Source organism: Eurosta solidaginis, chromosome 4 (assembly GCF_040869045.1).
Source record: "Eurosta solidaginis isolate ZX-2024a chromosome 4, ASM4086904v1, whole genome shotgun sequence".
Lineage (NCBI taxonomy): Eukaryota > Metazoa > Arthropoda > Insecta > Diptera > Tephritidae > Eurosta > Eurosta solidaginis.
Window position 1 is genome coordinate 269847457 of NC_090322.1, and position 20381 is coordinate 269867837.

Below are 20381 nucleotides of genomic sequence, written 5' to 3' on the forward strand. Positions count from 1 at the left end.
ATATAATTATGACATTTTTTCATTTTTTTGTAATTTTCGTTATCGAAAAAGGGGGCGTGGTCATAGTAGGATTTCGGCCATTTTTTATACCAAGATAAAGTGAGTTCAGATAAGTGCGTGGACTAAGTTTAGTAAAGATATTTCGGTTTTTGCTCAAGTTATCGTGTTAACGGCCGAGCGGAAGGACAGACGGTCGACTGTGTATAAAACCTGGGCGTGGCTTCTACTGATTTCGCCCATTTTCACAGCAAACAGTTAACGTCATAGAATCTATGCCCCTACCAAATTTCACAAGGATTGGTAAATTTTTGTTCGACTTATGGCATAAAAAGTATCCTAGACAAACTAAATGAAAAAGGGCGGAGCCACGCCCATTTTGAAATTTTCTTTTATTTTTGTATTTTGTTGCACAATATCATTACTGGAGTTGAATGTTGACATAATTTACTTATATACAGTAAAGATATTGAATTTTTTGTTAAAATTTGACTTTTAAAAAAATTTTTTTTTAAAGTGGGCGTGTTCTTCATCCGATTTTTCTAATTTTTATTTAGCACATATATAGTAACAGTAGTAACGTTCCTGCCAAATTCCATCATGATATCTTCAATGACTACCAAATTACAGCTTGCAAAACATTTAAATTACCTTCTTTTAAAAGTGGGCGGTCATAAGGCCAACCCACCTACCAAGTTTCATCGCTTTATCCGTCTTTGGTAATGAATTATCGCATTTCTTCGGTTTTTCGAAATTTTCGATGTCGAAAAAGTGGGCGTGGTTATAGTCCGATATCGTTCATTTTAAATAGCGATCTGAGGTGAGTGCCCAGGAACCTGCATACCAAATTTCATCAAGAGACCTTAAAATTTGCTCAACATATCGTGTTAACGGACAGACGGACGGACGGACATGGCTCAATCAAATTTTTTATCGATACTGATGATTTTGATATATGGAAGTCTATATCTATCTCGATTCCTTTATACCTGTACAACCAACCGTTATGCAATCAAAATTAATATACTCTGTGAGCTCTGCTCAACTGAGTATAATAACGCAATAAATCTGCTTACTTGTACTAATAGCGGAGATAAGGCGAAGCTACCTACACTCAAAAGGAATATATCCCACGAGATATGGGAAATAGTACTAAAAAAAGGTGTGAGTACCAAGTACTTGCTCGTGAAGTAAGGTGGGTTTTCAAGTTAGCTAGGGTTTAAGTTAAAATGCAACGGAGGTAACTTTACCAGAAACAAATAATTTTGGGCTTTTTGAGATGATCTTGGTCTGCTACTTATCGGTAAAAACCGATACCGACAAGTTATGAGATAACAGAAAGCGAATTTATCGTCAAGTTATCAGTTTGTTATCGCCTAGTCATCGTTTTGTTATCGCCGAACTACAGATGAGTCATTGATTTCATAACACTCAGATAAATCGATAAATTCGAAAATAAATCGATAAATTTTTAACAATATGTGACCAGGCCTATGAAAAGGTGGCCTATGACTCAAGAAACAGCGGTTAACAGCTGTTTCTCGCAAAAAACAACTGCTAACAGCTGTTTCTCGCAATTTCTTTTTTGAGTCATAAGCCACCTTTTCATAGGCCGGGTAACATATATTGATAAGTGTTCTCCAATAAATCGATAACTTTTTCATCACAAACCGATAAATTTTGATTAAAAAAATCGATACCAAATCGATAGGTTTTCGATAACACGCCGATAACCAATTGGTAATACTCCGATAAACTAAACAGGTAGGTAACACCTAGCGAATCGACCACCTGCTAACTGTAAAAGAATAAGAATAGAATCCAAACTAATATACTGGGCGCAAATTTAGCATACGACATCTAAACAGCTTTCACTGCTAAGCAAGTTGTTTGCAAACATCGGATTACAAACAGAAAGCACAAGGAATCTACTGATGAACATCGCCTACCCACGCTGTTGTTGGTCCCTGAACTGGGTGCATACTTTAAAAGAAATCGATATAAGCTTCAAACATCCGTACAGCGAAAACAAGATCACCAAAACAGGGCCGATTTCTCTATTACCGCTGGATGGAAGGGAAGAACAAATTTAACTTCTTAGCCACCACACTTTTAGTAAATACGCGGGCCCTGCTGGCAGTGGCAACAGAAGGGTCCTAAAAAACAAGAAATGTAAAACACCACACTAAAGCTACGCAAAGATGGTATGGGGCTGAGCGACGGCTCCCTCTCATAGGGGGACGTTTCTGGTTCATGGACAGACACAGGGCTTCGTTGGGAAAACCAACTGTCAGTAGTGCTCGTGTCTCTGGGTAAAATATTTAATAATTTACTATGGCCATTTCTTTGAGATTCTACTAAAATTTTGCATGAGAATGTTAGCACACAAACCATTAAGCTTAACTGCTTTAATACTGTCCAATTAGTCTGGAACTTGGAATATGTAATATCAGAATTTCTTCGGCTCCTAACTGAGTATACAGTAAGATATATAGGCAACAGCGAAATATATATAATTGCTTCAAAGTATATGCATGTGTACATAAATATATATATTAGACTGGGTCGATTTATTAACCGACATCGCGCCATCGATTTTTCGATAGGATTTGGGCTCAAGAAAAAAAGTTGCACTACGCATACCCAAAAAAATAATTTTCGAGCCTGCGAAATTTCATTTTTTTTTACTTTTTTTCGACTTTGATTTTTAAGCTTTTTTCATGACCTACTAAAAAAATGTTCATTTGATTGTAAAATGTTCATGTATACCCTGTCCGACCCAAAAATGTCCGCTAAAAACGTTGTGGATAACAGTTTTTTGAAAAAACAAAAAATAGATGGACAGGGTATACATATGAACATTTTTTTAGTAGGTCATGAAGAAAACCTTAAAAATCAAAGTCGAAGAAAGGTAAAAAAATGAAATTTCTCAGGCTCGAAAATTATTTTTTTGGGTATGCGTAGTGGAATTTTTTTTCCTGAGCATAAATCCTATCGAAAAATCGACGGCGCAATATCGGTTAACTTTCGCCCATACAAATCGACGCAGGTTAGTATATATAGTTTCGTTATTTTGTATCCTTTCAGTTGTTCAAACTAATTCATGTTCATGTTGATTGTCCGCCCACAAAAGAACACGACAAAAACGATGAAAAAAAAAATAGATATATTTGCCTGAAAAAAGTAGTAAACGTCGCGAAAGGATATATATAATACAATACAAAATTATTTCATATCAACCAGGGATTGTAAATAACCAAACCAAGTAAGGGTGTCTAAGATTGGGTGTAATCCAGCTAAGTATTAGTTGCGAATTTCTGTGACTGTTCGATTGTTTTTTTTTTTTTTTTGACATCAAGTATTATCAAAATATGGCGTATAATTTAAACGAGTTTGTCCACCCTAAATCAAAATATTCTTCTTTAATTTAATTCAAATCCTTTTCGACATCATATCCGCGCGCGTTAAGAGTTGTGGCCTTCATGTACCGGTTTATCCGCCAAACCCAGAAACAACCAATTTCCAGTTCCCTAGCTCTCACGCAGGAAGAACTATATTTCGCAAAAATTAAACTCATCATGTTAACGCAACGACATCATTTCCCAGCATAATTCGCGCAATTAGAAGCCTCAAACCACATCAGCAAGAAAAGTTCATTGTTGACCCTCAATCCCGTGCTAGATAACGCTGGCATCCTGCGAGTTAAGGGTCGTTTAGTTAATGCCGACATCAGCGAGAATGAACGATACCCGATAATTATCCCAGATAACTCCAAGTTCTGCTCACTGCTGACGCGGATTACCCCACAAAATAATGTCTGACAACGGAAAGACGTTTGTTGGCGCACAACGAGCGATCCAGAGGGAGATAGCCCTATTCCTCAAAGAAGCAGCTGTTGATATTGCACAAAGGTATGCGGTACAGGGCCTCTCTTGGCAATTCATACCGCCGTATGCCCCACACATGGGCGGCCTATGGGAAGCCGCAGTAAAAAGCTTCAAAACCCATTTCACAAAAGTAGCTGGAAATCAAAAGTTTACATTTGAGTAATTCACCACTCTCCTCATTCGAATCGAAGCAGTGCTCAATTCTCGCCCTCTCTCTCCTATGTCACAGGATCCAAGCGACTTACTAGCCCTAACTCCTGGACATTTTCTTCGAGGATCCCCCTTAACTTCCTCACCCGAACCGAATGCCGAAAACGTATCCCCTACTACGAAATGGCAAAGATTAAAGGTTCTGCATCACCAGTTCAGCTCACGTTGGAAGAGCGAGTACCTACAAACCTTGCATAAAAGATATAAATGGAAACATCCCCAACAAAATATTCGCGAAGGAGATATGGTCGTTATTAAAGACGACCTTCACCCCCCCCCAATGAATGGCGTTTGGGCCGAGTTATCAAACTCCATACGGGCGCCGATCAACGGGTTCGTGTGGTAGATGTCCGCACCCAAGCAGGTATAGTCACGCGAAACATTACTAAACTCTGCCTCCTCCCATCTCAGGAACTGCCGTCATAGCAATTCTCTACATCAGCGAAGAATCTTCAACAAAGTCGACGGAACCTCAGAGGATCTCGAAGAGCGTCTACATCCCTCAGCTCCGCAGGCCGGCCGCCATGTTGAAGACATGAGTCAAATATACATATGCATATACGTACAATATTAATATATATAATCCTTACACCTTAATACTTACCTTAAATATGTAATATATACCTACCCTTTTTAATTATATATAGACATTTCAGAAATACTTACCCTTATTTGAAATACTTACCATTCAGAAATATTTACATTGTATAAAATCAATAACTCATACTCATATTTTACATTCACCCTGTATCGATTTAGTAAGCTACCGTTTGCCTAAAATATGCAGATTTAAGAAATGCATACATATTTTCCTATTTACCTATTTATACACTTACCGTTTTTCTCTCTCCTTAAGTTAAAAAGTAAGCGGTCCAACTGAATGCATTGGACCGCTTTTAAGTTAGTTGTTCGCCATCAGCCTAACTATATTCGCGCCGCTAATATAATTGATTAAACGTGTCAATCGTCAAACCAAATAATTAAAAATAATACAATTTATATTTTTATATTAAAACGAAAGTTGTCGCGCGTTTTTAATTTCTTTTCGCAGTGAAGTGCTTTGAAGTGAAGAAACCTTCCCCCTAACTCCCTTGTGCACATACCCCACATAGTGCATTTTTATACACTCCCAAAATGATAGTGAATGCTTGGTCGAAAAAGGTCGGGTTTTTAAATAAAATACTTGAAAATGCTTATTTGTTAACTTTAGTGATTTGATTTTGAACCATATCCGTCCCTCCGACCGTTTACAGGATTACTTGAGTAACAGAAATATCTTTACGAAATTTGGTATACTAGCTTATCTGGACCCAGGATAGATTATTTAACAATTTGGGAAAAATTTAAACAACGTGACATCAGGACGGACAAGGCGACAGCTGTTTCGATTATACCTTGTAAATCTCTTCAAAGCCTTTTCTCCCGGGAGTGGGAGTCGAACCCGCACTCCTACGATAGTTGAAATGGTTATAAACGCATTCAGCTACGTCATGCCTTAGTTGTTGTAAAGTTTTTCCCAATTGCCTTCTTTTTGCATATTTTAATCTTTTACACATTGCATACTTGGTACGACGGTTTTCAAAGAAACTTTTGTTTTGTTGCTGTTTTTGTTCTATTTATAGAACTACAACGAATTAACCAATAATGTATGTTTGTATGATTTAATCGGGGATTGCCTGTATTGCTTTTTTAAATGTATGAAAACATTTATTTGAAGCACTCCCGGGAGAAAAGGCTTTGAAGAGATTTACAAGGTATAATCGAAACAGCTGTCGCCTTGTCCGACCAGGATAGATTTGTTTTCAAAATGGATGCCCACTTTTTCGATATCGAAAATTTCGAAAAATGGACAAAAGTAGATAAAGTTATAAAATTTAATATGTGTGTTGATTTTATGACAATAATTGGAAATTTTGCTGTCCTTGCTATTATATATACACGTTGTGGAAATTAACAAAATCGAGTGGGAACCACGCCCACTTAAAAAAATATTTCAAAGGTTAATGGTAACAAAAAATTTTCACTTTTGCGGTATGTAATTAAATTACATTGACATTTCACCGCAATAATGATATGATATAGTAAAGTACGAAAACTTTAAAATTAATAATTTTTAGGTAATTTCTCTATAATACTATTAATGCCATAAATCGAACGATGATCGACCTATCCTAATGGAATTTGGTATAAGAATTATTTTTATAACAAACCTTGTTTCCTGTAAAAATTGACGAAATCAGTTGGCTGTGGCTGCTTTTTATACCCAGCCGTACTTTTCTCCTTCCGTCCGTTTGTTAACACCATAACTTGAGCAAAATTTGAGATATCTTATCCAAATTCAGTGCATGGGCTTATTTGAACTTTAAATATATTTGTGTTGAAAATGGTCTAAATCGACTAATAACTATGCCTACTTTTTCGATATCGAAAATTGGAAAAAATGTAAAAATGCATTGAAAAATACTGGCAAAGTGGTGAAGCTATGCAGGCGGACTAACTTTATAACGCCAAATAGAAATTTTGGAAAATTGGCGAGGCACCGCAAACTTTTGCGAGAAAAAAATTTGAAAAAGTTGCTTAAAGTTTTAAATATCACAAAATTGGCAATCTATTTATGACACATAACTACATTCACATGTTTGATATTTAAGTACAAAAACGAAAATTTGAAAAAAATTGTGAACGTTACTAGTCTGCTCCTTTTAATTAAGCTCTTCAGAGAACTCTTAATATCCAAGACGAACAAATAGCGACCAAATTTGACGAGATTTGGGCAGGAATATTACTTATATGACAGTAACTGGTTTTTATGATATCCTTAATATATATGTATATAAGAGCACACGCTGGGTATATAATGTGAAACCGAACCCGAACTTAGACTTCCTTACTTATTTTGGTAAAAGTCTAGTTGAGAGGGTGTCAAAAGACGCGTATTGACCTCGACAAGAATAATCCGAAGGCGGAAAAGAAAAATTGTATCTCTGTCCGGAGATATTTGCAGTTGAAGTTGGCGATTTTCATGTGGTTGTTGTAATGTTGATCTACCCACAAAAAAAAAAATTGTGAACATAAGTGTTTTGCGCGGATATATTTTTGCTCTCCAAACCGGTGTTGGACCCACCCAGGGTAATTTTTTATCAGGGTTGCCGAAGGCCGCCAATGCAGAAAGGTGGTCTGTGCAAAAATACTATGGATCCCATCCCCGGTTACGGAGGGATCCGGGATAATTTTTCGGTTTGTCGTTAATATCTTTTGAACGAGCTAAAATTTTTATTTCCCGCCTTCGTATTATTGTTGTCGAGGTCAATACGCGTCTTTTGATACCTCTATCGATATTTTTGGTATCGTATTAGCAGTCGACCCCTCAACTAGACTTTTACCCTTATTTTGAATGCAGTATCCACAGCTGAGGATGATCTAGCCATAGATTTCCCATAGTGTACATTTTACAATCTGTACTAAAATTTACATGTTATATATTTGATCTTTGTATTACAGTTTGAAGGGCTAAGAATGAAAAAAAAACAATTATGTGATTTATGCGAACCACTCTAATGTATATATATTTATATATGTATACATATACCAGTTTTTAAAACAAAGATATCCAAACCGGGAAAAAAGCAAAAAAATTACTAAAAAGCGATTATTATTATAAATATTAAAATTGTTTTGATCCCTGGTGTCAACAAAAACAATTTGATACACGCCAACATCAACCAACACAACATTCTATAGAACGTATTCTACGTTACCGCATAGGTAGGCCAAGTTTATGTTAACGAACACGTGCTTATTGTCAATGAAATAAGGAGTTGTGAGAGGTCGTACATGTTGTGTGTATCGTTAAGTTTTTTCTCTATTAGAATGTTGGCCCTGATTTTGAATTTTTCATTGCCAATAAAATGAGAGAGAAAATCGTAAATCAAATTGCATTTTAAAGACAAATTAACTAGCGTTATGCGACACACAGCAACAGGCCGATAGGACACGACATAACATGAGCGTAGGCGTAGTAAAATATTAAACATTGCGTATATATAGTACTAGCCTTTACCCGCGGCCCCGTCCGCAAGGAGAAAATGAAATATATGGGCTATTCACGTTAGCCTGCTTATCAAGCTATCTGTTTAAACATTTTTGTCTGTCTAATGCAATTTATTTTTGTAATTGAGTAAAAAAAAGAACTATATGAGCTGATAACCTGATAGGATTCCCAAATGATCCCGAAATTATCCAGAAAAAGCCACGAAATGACCCCGACGCTATCGCGGACGGATCACGAAACCCATACAGAAACGCCCCGGAAGGGTCTCCAAAAGTTCCCGAAATAGTCCCAAAAAACCCGAAATGACAACGACACGATTCTAGACTTATACAGAGAACCACACAGAAATGATCCCTGAAGGGTACCAAGGTGATCCCGAAATAGTCCCGAAAAAGTTCCGAAATTACCCTGACGGGCTCCCGGATGGACCTCAAAAACCATCCAGGAAGGGTTCCTAAAGTATCCCGACATAGTCCAGAAAAATCTCCGAAAAATGTCCAAAATGATGCCGGGGGATCCACAACGGATAGCGAAAACCATAGAGAAATTTTTCCGGAAGGGTCCCAAAATGATCCCGAAATAGTCCGAAAATGACCCCGATGGAATCCCGCACGGATCCAGATGTGATCTCGGAAGGGTTTCAAACCTATCCCGAAAAAGTAACAAAAAAAATTTCAAAATGAATCTTACGGCATCCTGGACGGATCCAGAAATGATCCCAACATGGTCCCGAAATGACCCTGATGGATCCGACAAACGATCAAGAATTGATGGCGGAAGGGTCCTCAAATGATCCCGAAATAATACAGATAAAGTCATGGAACGACCCCTAAAGGGTCCTCAAATGATCCCGAAATAGTCCCGAAAAAGTCCCGAAATTACCCTGATGGGTTCCCGTGCAGATGCCGAAATCCATCCAGGAGTGATGCCGGAAGGTTCCCCAAAAGATCCCGTATTATCCCTGAAAAAGTCCCGAAATTACCCCGACGGGATCCCGGACGGATCCCGAAAATCATCCAGAAATGACTCCGAAAGAGTCCCGAAGAAGTCCCGTAATGTCCAATGTCCAATGTTTGGCCCAAAATGATTCCGAAATAGTTTCGGAAAAGTCCACAAATTACCCTGACAGGATCCCGGACGAATCCTGAAAACTATGCTTAAATGATCCCTAAAAAGTCTCGAAATGACCCCGACGGGATCTCGGGCGGATCCCCAAAACTATCTAGAAATGATGAAGGAAGGTACCCAAAATGATTCCGAAAAAGTCCTGAAATGACCCCGACGGGATTCCGGACGGATCCCGAAAACCATCCAGAAATAATGCCGAAAGGTACACCAAATGATTCCGAAATGACCCAGACGGGATCCCTTACGGATCCCGAAAACAATGCAGAAATGATGCCGGAAAGGACCCAAATGATCCCTAAATAGTTCTGAAATGACCCCGTCGGGACCCCGGACGGATCCCGGAAACTATTCAGAACTGATGCCGGAAAGGTCTTCAAATAATCCCGTATTAGTCGAGAATAAGTCCCGAAATGACCCCGACGGGGTCTCTCACGGATCCCGAAAACCATCAAGAAATGATTCCGGAAAGGTCCTCAAATGATCCCGTATTAGTCGAGAAAAAGTCCCGGAATGACCCCGACGGGATCCCGGACTGATCCCGAAAGCTATTCAGAAATGATGCCGGAAAGTTCCTCAAATGATCCCTTAATAGTCCCGAAATGACTCTGAAGGGATCCCCGACGGATCCCGGAAACTATCCAGAAAGTATGCCGGAAAGGTTCTCAAATGATCCGCAAATAGTACCGAAATTACCCTAACGGAATCCGGACGGATCCCGAAAACCATCCAGAAATGATGGCGAAAGGGTCCCCAAATGATCCCGTATTAGCGGCGAAAGTCTCGAAATTACCCCGACGGGATCCCGGACGGATCCAGAAAACCATCTAGAAATGATGCCGGAAGGTACCCCAAATGATCCCGAAAAAGTCCTGAAATGACCACGAAGGGATCCCGAACGAATCTCGAAAACCATCCAGATATGATGCCGAAAGGGAACCCAAATGATCCCCAAATAGTGCCGAAATGACCATGACGGGATCCCGGACGGATCCCGAAAACTATCCAGAAATGATGGCGAAAGGGCCCCCAAATGATCCCGTATTAGTCGAGAAAAAGTCTCGAAATGACCCCGACCGGATCCCGGACGAATCCAGAAAACCATCTGGAAATGATGGCGGAATGTACCCCAAATGATCCCGAAAAAGTCCTGAAATGACCCCTTCGGGATCCCGGACGAATCCCGAAAACCATCCAGAAATGATGCCGGAAGGGAACCCAAATGATACCGAAAAAGTCCCGAAATTACCCCTACGAGATCCCGAACGGATACCAAAAGCAATCCAGAAATGATGCCGGAAAGGTCCTCAAATGATCCCTTAATAGTCCTGAAATGACCCTGAAGGGATCCCGGACGAATCTCGAAAACCATCCAGAAATGATGCCGGACGGGGAACCCAAATTATCCGGAAAAAGTCCCGAAATGACGCCGACGGGATCCCGGACGGATCCCGAAAACCATCCAGAAATAATGCCGAAAGGGTCCCAAGTGATCCCGTATTAGTCGATCAAAAGTCCCGAAATGACCCCGACGGGATGCCGGACGGATCCCGAAACCCATCCAGAAATTATGCCGGAAGGGTCCCCAAATGATCGCGAAATAGTCCCGAAATGATCCCTGAATATTCCCGAAAAAGTCCCAAAATAACCCCGACGGGATCCCGGCGGGTCCCGAAAACTATACAGAAATTATCCCGGAAGGGTCCAAAAATGATCCCGAAATAGTCCCGAGAAAGTCCCGAAATGACCCCGGCGGGATCCCGGACGGATCCCGAAAGCCATCCACAAATGATCCCGCAAGGTTCTCGATATGACCCTAACGGGAGTACAAATAAAGTGAAGCTAATTATAAAACCATGTTAATAAGGCAGCAGGTGCGTTGGAGCGAATAAAAAGTTACAAAGAAACATACAGGTAAAGCTAATAAAAGCGTGCTAATAAAAACAATTGAAGGAGGGCGGATGGCGGGAGGAGACGGAGAGCACCACCGACCGTTTTTCCAAAATTGTTTAGATCTCCACCTGTATGAGCGAGATACCAGAAATTACTGATTTAGGAGAACATGTATATTGAGTTATAACAATTTATAGATTTTATATCAGAGGGGTTCAGAAGGGGGGAGGGGGGCGGAGGGTGTCACTGCTCATTATGTAAGCCCTCGACTTATTTGACCCATTGCGTCTGTAATATTGGTGAAGGCCCGTATAGGTAAAGTTATAATGTGTAAAAAATATTAAAAAGTATTTGTTCGAAGGGGGTCGTGGGTCCCCTACCCCCCTTCCCTTTCCATGTTCGAAAAAAAATTTCGCTAGTAGACTATTGTCTGTGTCCCAAATTTCATCAAAATCCGTGTAGCCGTTCTGGCGTGATTCAGTCACACAGACGAAAAAATACAATAATTAAATTATAACTGTTCCTAGGGGGGGGGGGGGGGGGGGGGGCCTCCCGGCTTTTCAAAAAAATATAGCTAGTACATCCTTAGACTATTGGCTATATGCGTGCCAAATTTCATCCAAATCGGTTCAGCCGTTCTTACGTGAATGAGTCACAAAGCCAAACGTCTGGACAAACATACAAACATCCAAACTTTCCCATTTATAATATATATTAGATTATAGGTAGTTCAAAATATGTTTTAGGAAAATAATTTTGATCAGCCTCTTGCCTTTAGGGACGCTTTAGAAAAGAGTTATGACAGATTAGGTTCCGGCTGACCGCAAAAACCTCATTATTTCATTCACCCCTACGCTTTTCACCCTTTATTTTATAGTATATATTGTAACGAATGTTAGCAGCACTGAGCGATGCTATCGTCTCTAAGCCGATGCTAACCAGCGACGTGAATGCACATCAATAATTCAGTCATTATGTATCTACATAAACGAATAAATAATTGCGTCTACACATATGTACGTATACGAACATCGGAGCGGCAATTCACAAATACATGCATATATCTTATCTGAGTTGTCACAAGAGAGAGCAATAATTTGTGCACGTAGTTGTGGCTGGAGATTTTGTAGCCGAACTAACTAGTAACTTCTGGAAATCGAAGAGCCTAGAAGTATGCAGCGTAAACTATAAAAGCGGGGCAGGCGAGTAGGAAGCAATTCAGTTTGAGTTGAGCAATCAATCAGTTATTGATTAAGCACGCGATCTAGCAGCCAATAGTAGAGTTCAATTTGAGTTATCAATCAGTTTGGTTATTAAGCCAGCGAGTAGCAAAGTATAAGTGTCATTGTGAAGTACTTTAATAAAGGCCATTTTTCCATTATTCAATATTGGAGTTATTTATTCAACAGTTTAGTGATTCGAACTTAGCAGAGGATTGCAAATAAGAGGATTTGCAAGTAAATTCGTTACAATTGGTGTCAGAGGAGGAATTGTTGAATAAATTCCAGAGGACTACAAGGACATGGCAAAGTTCAGTGAATTGAAGATCCAGCAATTGAAGAAGGAGTTGGAGAGCCGTGGATTGAATACAACCGGCAATAAGATCGAACTTCAAGCACGGCTACGAGAGGTAATGGAGTTGGAAGGAATTGATGTGGACGAGTATGTCTTTTATCCCGATGTGGAAGAGCCAGCGACTAAATTGGAAGAGAAGATAGAGACTCCGAATGTAGACACTAACGCGATACTAGCAGTGCTGAAGCAAATGTCGTCACAAATATCAACCGATATGTCAACACAGCTCGAATCGCAAGAGACACGTATAACATCGAAGATGGAAGCACAGGAGGCACGTATTTCAGAAATGTCATCGCAAATGTCATCTCAACTGGAAGAGCAGAAGACATATATGGCATCCCAGCTGAAAGCACATGAGACACGTATTTCAGAAATGTCGACACAGATTACATCAAAGATGGAAACACAACTGAAAGAGCAAGAGGCGCGTATATCATCAAAACTCGAAGCGCGTATAGACGAGAAAATAACGCAGTTTGAAGAAAAATTTGAGGCAGAGGTGGATGCTTTGAGAGGTCGTATACAGGAATTGCAACTTAATCGTCCAGCAATTTCAGCGAGTAATCCAAAGGTAAAAACACCATCCTTTGACGGTTCTGTTCCTTTCCAGGTCTTTAAGCTACAGTTTGAGAAGACCGCAGCAGTGAACAACTGGAATGTGGAAGATAAAGTTGCCGCACTCTTCGTAGCATTGAAAGGACCAGCTGCCGAAATCTTACAGACTATTCCAGAGTACGAACGGAACAGTTATGACGCATTGATGGCTGCTGTAGAACGGCGATACAGAAGCGAACACAGGAAACAGATATACCAAATGGAGTTGCTGAACCGCTTCCAGAAGCCTGGTGAAACATTGCAAGAGTTTGCGTCGGATATTGAAAGGCTAGCACATTTAGCGAATGTGGACGCATCCGTGGAGTACACTGAAAGGGTAAAGATTCAGAGCTTTATAAATGGCATACGGGACGTCGAAACAAAGCGTGCTACATACGCAAACCCAAAGCCAACATTCGCAGAAACGGTGTCACAAGCTCTGATTCAGGAAACAGCGTCGCTTCTGTGTATGCCAGTTTTCAAAGCACGCCGTGTGGAGGTAGAAAGACCAGATTGGGTAGACACAATTTTGGAAGCACTGAAGGGATCTCAACAGAAGAATGCCGGAGTTATTAAATGTTTCAAGTGCGGCAACCCAGGTCACATTGCACGTCATTGCGATCTTGGTCCTAATAGTTCCAACAATGTGGGTGGCCGTAAACGCGAAGCTGGCGGAAATGAGCAAGAGCGTGTCGGATGTAAAGAACGAAAACTTGTCCCGCCTATTGAATGTCCTGTGATATCTGTGTCGCAAATTGGTAGAAAATCGAGCAGTCTTACCGTCAGAGGGAATGTGGATGGCAACGAACGAATACTGACTGTAGATACGGGCGCATCTCATTCCTTGATCCGATCTGACTTAGTCAACAGGAGAGTAAAACCGTTACCTGGAGCAAAGTTGCGTACGGTCACTGGCGAGTATAACCAAGTTCAGGGAGAAGTGATATGTGAAGTATTGATTGGGAAGGTCATGGTTCTACACAAATTTGTTGTGGCGGAGATTGTTGATGAAGTTATATTGGGAGTGGATTTCTTGGTTGACCATGACATCAAGATCGATATGCAGAGAAGGGTGATGCGTTATGAGAACCAAGATGTGCCACTTAACTTTAGTTTGGGAAAAGGGTTCAGCAGTAATCGGGTACTGGTGGAGAAGACTCGACGAAGGCCACGAAATTCAAAGGTAAAGGTTGATGGAACAAATGGGCCAAACAAATCAAAACCGAAGGTACCTGTGAGAGAAACACTGGCATTGAAAAGCCCTAACGGACGTACTAAAACGAAGAAAGAATGCAAGGGTGGTTTCAAGCCAAGGCACACTACTGTTGTGAAGCGTCGGAACGATACTGATTATGCAAAGCAAATCCGTCCAGCGCAAGCTCTGCGAAGTAGTTCTTCATTGGCCGAGCAACAGAGTGCGAGGGAACGATCGAGGATAATGAGTAGTAAGATGAAACACAGGTACGGCAAGGAAAATAATTCGCAAGGTTTCCGGGAGGGAAATTTGGTACTGTTATGCAACCCTCACCGGCGGAAAGGTGTTCCATCCAAATTTCGGTGCAGTTGGGAAGGCCCGTACAAGGTTGTGAAGAAGATAAGTGATATCATCTACCGCTACAAGCAATTGGGAAATCACGAAATAGAAGAGTGGTACATTTGGCGATGCTAGCAGCGTTTAGATTGAGAGATTTGTCTGATCGGGACGATCAGACTTAGGTGGAGGGCAGTGTAACGAATGTTAGCAGCACTGAGCGATGCTATCGTCTCTAAGCCGATGCTAACCAGCGACGTGAATGCACATCAATAATTCAGTCATTATGTATCTACATAAACGAATAAATAATTGCGTCTACACATATGTACGTATACGAACATCGGAGCGGCAATTCACAAATACATGCATATATCTTATCTGAGTTGTCACAAGAGAGAGCAATAATTTGTGCACGTAGTTGTGGCTGGAGATTTTGTAGCCGAACTAACTAGTAACTTCTGGAAATCGAAGAGCCTAGAAGTATGCAGCGTAAACTATAAAAGCGGGGCAGGCGAGTAGGAAGCAATTCAGTTTGAGTTGAGCAATCAATCAGTTATTGATTAAGCACGCGATCTAGCAGCCAATAGTAGAGTTCAATTTGAGTTATCAATCAGTTTGGTTATTAAGCCAGCGAGTAGCAAAGTATAAGTGTCATTGTGAAGTACTTTAATAAAGGCCATTTTTCCATTATTCAATATTGGAGTTATTTATTCAACAGTTTAGTGATTCGAACTTAGCAGAGGATTGCAAATAAGAGGATTTGCAAGTAAATTCGTTACAATATATTCGCTCATTGGTTGAAATAAGGCAACTACAGACGGCACTATACCATTGCCTTCTTTTCCTTCCCTTCCTGTCACCTCCTTATCTTTCTTTCACTTTCTTTCCTTTCATTTGCTTCCCTTTCCTTCCCATTGCTTTCCTTTACTTTTTTTCCTTTCCATTCATTTACCTTCCCCACAAAATTCTGGTCAACGAACTGAATGTGTGCTGACTTTGGCCTTTGACTGCAGGGAGGCTATGAATTCATTTTTGTTCATTTTTCTATACTCAAACGCGATATTTACCACCCAAAATTGTTTATCTCCATTTCGATGAACCTTTGTAAAATTATTGTAATATTGGGCCTCAGCTTATATGCCCAAAGGAAAGCCTTAATAACAACGGGTTGCCGAGATAACATTTATACCTTTCAGGAAAATAAAAAAAGTATATTAAGTTTGGCGCAATTATCGAAAATTGTTAGCTCCTTAAGTTGTAGTGATGGACCCACCAATAAGTACACCGACTAGGCCTACAGCTTGAGGTATGTCTCACAAAGATTGTATTTACACGGTCATACAGTGTTATTGTGCTTCATTCGAGAAAGTTATGAGGTCTTTGGCACAGTTGAAAACAGTTCCGTCCTTACTTGCATTGATTTAAATAGTTCTAGAATTTTGAACACATATTAAATTTTAATATGCTGTAATAAGCGAATCTGCAAAATTTCCCAGACAATACTTTTATTATCATAAATAGTGCATGCGTAGCACTCAACCACATTAAGTTAGATCGATATTTTCTGTTTCTTATGGGAACAAATTCTCTTTAAGTGAAACGGACAGCGTTTTAATAACAAGTATTTCCGAAAGTTGGTTTTCTAAAAGGCTGTTACCGAACGATTTTGTTTATTCTCAAAATTACCCCTGATCATTTCATTAAGAAAAAGCAGAGGGGTGACATTAGGTTAACGGACATAACGTCAATTGATTTAATGACCACTTCGAATGGCCACAAACTCAATCTAAGTTATGACCATAGGAAATGATCACAACATCAAATTTCAAATGGTTACAATGTCAACGATATTGACCACTGAAAATATAATTTTTTTTATTTCAAATTTTCGGATATGGCGATTGTTTTCCTATATTTTGGTTCCATTCTAATGAAAAATCGATTAAAAAATGCCCCAACGAGGTTCTCTGTGAGGTATGAAGGACTTATTCAACTAAAGGTTTTGAGAAAATTTAGAATAAAAAAACCGGGTATTTCTTTGTTTTTAGGGGAATATCGGATTTAAAGGTGGACAGGCGGAGATTTCTTTGAAATAAGACAATATTCAACTAAACGTGTTACCACCAATCCTGGATACGTTTTTTTGCTTTTGTGTTGTTCATAAATTGCTGTATAAGTCTATGGTCTTTTCCAGAATTGGTCATAAGGTCAAACGGAAATTTTCCAAATAGCCAGAATTTCAAATTAAGAAAAGTTATAATGGCCATTTGAAGTGACCTTTTGGCCGTTGACTTTATGCAATCCACAAAAAATGCATTGTAATTCTTAAATTGAGAAAATAAAAAAAAAATCGACAGAAAATCGGTTGACTGGACCAAAAAATCGGTTCGGCCTGTAGAATAACGTTCTATAAGTCTACCGATTTTCTTGTTTTTTTGTTCATTTAATTACGTTTTCAAATATCCATTTTCTTGAAATTTAACGTTATTCATTTTGTTATTCGTAGAGTTTTAAAAATTTTTGCAAAGTAACGTCTTCCATTGAATGAGTGATCCATCATAATGAACATATGAAATCGATGTATGAACGAGCATATGGCAATCTTTAGTGTGTACAATTTATTTCAGCTGAGTTTTACGTACTAGAGTCGAACCATGAATATTGACTTCCTCGTTAATTTTAATATGCATACGGATGGGAATTAACCTTGAAATATCACCTGTGTTTAAGAGCTTAAGTTTTCCACTGTCAGATTATGGATGAAAATGCGCTTTGATGAGAGATGATTTTCCGTAAAATTAGGGTTAGCTACTGAATTAAAAAAGAATTTGAAATTCGTTAATAATACTGAAAAAGTGTTTGAAACAAAAATTTCATCCAATTAAAAGAGATATAAGGGAGACCATCTTCATCTGAGCTAAATGGATAATGCAACACATGAATTTTTGTAGTTGCCCGATACTATCTGGAGCCAAAGTTTGAATGCTTGGATGTCCAGACCTTTGTCTTTGTGAACCAATCACGTTAAATCGGCCAAAAGAATTTTAAGGAAATTTTTCACGCTGATCACCAAAAAGCTAGGCAATTTTTTATTTATTTATTTTTTTGATGAGGTGGTTTTGTGCCCCTGGAAACAGTTACCTTCGAGTTACTTTTTAATAATTTTGTGAATCAATCACGCCAAACGGCTGAACATATTTGATAGAAAAGAGATAATCAACTAGCTATATTATTATGAAAAAGTGGGGGTGGGTCCTACACCCCTTGGGTACAGTAACTTTTAAAATAAAAAAATGTCCCGCGGGTAAAGGCAAGCAAATGAATAGAGAACACAAAAATACTGCCTCTATATATACACATATGTATGTATATTCATGTATGCATATACATATGTGTATATGCATATGTACAATATGTTGGTACGAAGAAGTAGAAACAATGAAGCAGCTTGGAAAAGATCGCTGAAGTTCGACTTGACTAATGAATGAATGACATCATACTTTGATTGCCACCAAAAACGTAGATGCACTGCCGGTCAACTGAATAGGCTATACATTTATAATTTTATTACTATGAACTATTTTTTTTAAGATATTTTATAGTTTTCATTTAAAATATAGCGCAATAGATAACAGAAACCATACAAATCAAATTCCGAAATTTATAAAATTTGTAAAAGTTGTTGTCAAAATTTAAAATATTTCGCAGAATCTTAGATTATTAGCTCTACTTTTATGTTTGTATGTATGTAACTCTCAAGTTTTATACCAAACTAGCCTACCCGGCAGGCGTGTTCCTGCCCTATATTTGAAAAGTTGACTATCCTTACCTCTATCACTCTCTATGCCATCGAATACACTACCACTTTACTACTTTTTCTTCCGTTACTGCTTCTTATTCCTGTCCTTTCCTAATTACCTTTTATCTCGACTCCCTTCTCATTCTAATTCTCCCTCTCACTCCCAAGCCAATTCCCACTTCCACTGCCACTCTCATTCTCACTCCCGCTTTAATTCCCACTATCTCTCTCTCTCATTCCCATTCCCACTCTTGCACTCTCTATCTCCCCCATCATTTACACCCACACTCCTATAGGGGGTATACCCCACTTCCACGGCCTCTTCTACCTAAACTATCTCATATATGGAATCTGTGTACCAAATATTGGATACCTCCTTCAAATAATTACGGAGATATAGCGAATTTACACTTTTCTTCCGCTCTCACTCCTACTCCTACTTCCACGGCATCCACCTCTCCCACCTTAAGTACTTCATATAAAGAATCTAATACACATACCCTTATATGTGGGCATGGCATCGCCTACTTTTCCAAAATTGTTTATAGATTAATACATAATTATCAATGGCTTGAGGCAAATAGACTCGGAGTTTCGACAAAATGAAATGTATTTTGGCTGTGGGCGTGACACCGCCCACTTTTCCAAAATTGTATATAGCCAGAAAATACCGCGTGAAACTACCCTGAAAATTTTGTGAATATCGGTTGCGTAATTTGGACGCTTATAAAACACACACACGTCTATTTTTATATATGTTATACTGTTTTCACACAGACGGCTTATTGAATAATAAAAGCAGTTTTCTACATTAAGACGCTTATTGAGCTCAATCTTCCCTACAAAATTCGAATCTATTATTATTTCATTAGTAGCTAATCGAATGCCTAATGAAGTTAAAAGCACAATGCAACGCTGTTGGCAGCGTTGCGCTTCCGTTTCCGCTTCTTAGTTTTCAAAGCAAATGTCATTGTCTGCATGGCGGAACGATACAAGGTGGCCGCATCGAACAGCTGATTATAACCTTTTTTATTTGATTTGAAACATCAACTACCGGCGCAGTACGATTTTGACATTTGTCCATCGAATTTACAAGTACATGGATTTTTTTTTGTTTGTAGGTATGTCACCATGCTCCCCCCTTGTATCGTTCCGCCATGATTGTCTGTCTCATCCTTCATACTAAACGAGCAGTTACTTCTGTGTGAAAGCAAAAAATTTACGATTTCATTAGCAGGTGAAATGAGATCATTAAGTTTCTGTGTGAAAACAGTATAAGATAATTAAAACAAAAATGCTGCGTATACAGTTGAGGTCAAAATCTTAGTAGTGCGTATGACTCATTTCATTTAAGTGGCTGAGTTTTTTTATCACAACAGTTTTTTTTTTTCAGAACATATGTAAATTTGTATAAAATTTGAGTAGTTAATGAAAAAGTGCGACTCTCTTAGAGAAAAGTTTGAAAATAACAGTGAGGATAGTTTGTTTAATTGATATTCTATATCCAATGCCCAAAATTTTATTGCTCCTTATTCAGTAATGTCGAGAAAGAAGAATTCTACGCCTGCATTGTTGAATTAAACGCATATACAAATGACGCAACATTTTATGGTCGGACGGGTCGAGGATTTTCATGTAAGGTGGAAATGTGGCCGTTTCGCCTCATAGGAGGGCGGCGGGATATCGGTGACCAAGAACTGCCAATACCCTAAT

General features: G+C 39.1%; 1 protein-coding gene across 3 annotated transcripts in view; it reads right to left on the bottom strand.

Moving 5' to 3' along the window:
* Positions 1 to 20381, bottom strand: part of ATP8B (ATPase phospholipid transporting 8B) — a 232451-nt gene that overhangs the window by 192891 nt on the left and 19179 nt on the right. The window contains exon 2 of one of the 3 annotated variants that reach the window (XM_067786115.1): positions 4931 to 5032. The exons of the other annotated variants lie outside the window; for them this stretch is intronic. The gene's annotated coding sequence lies outside the window, so the exon portion shown is untranslated. The remainder of the gene's footprint in view (positions 1 to 4930; positions 5033 to 20381) is intronic. 3 annotated transcript variants of the gene reach the window in all.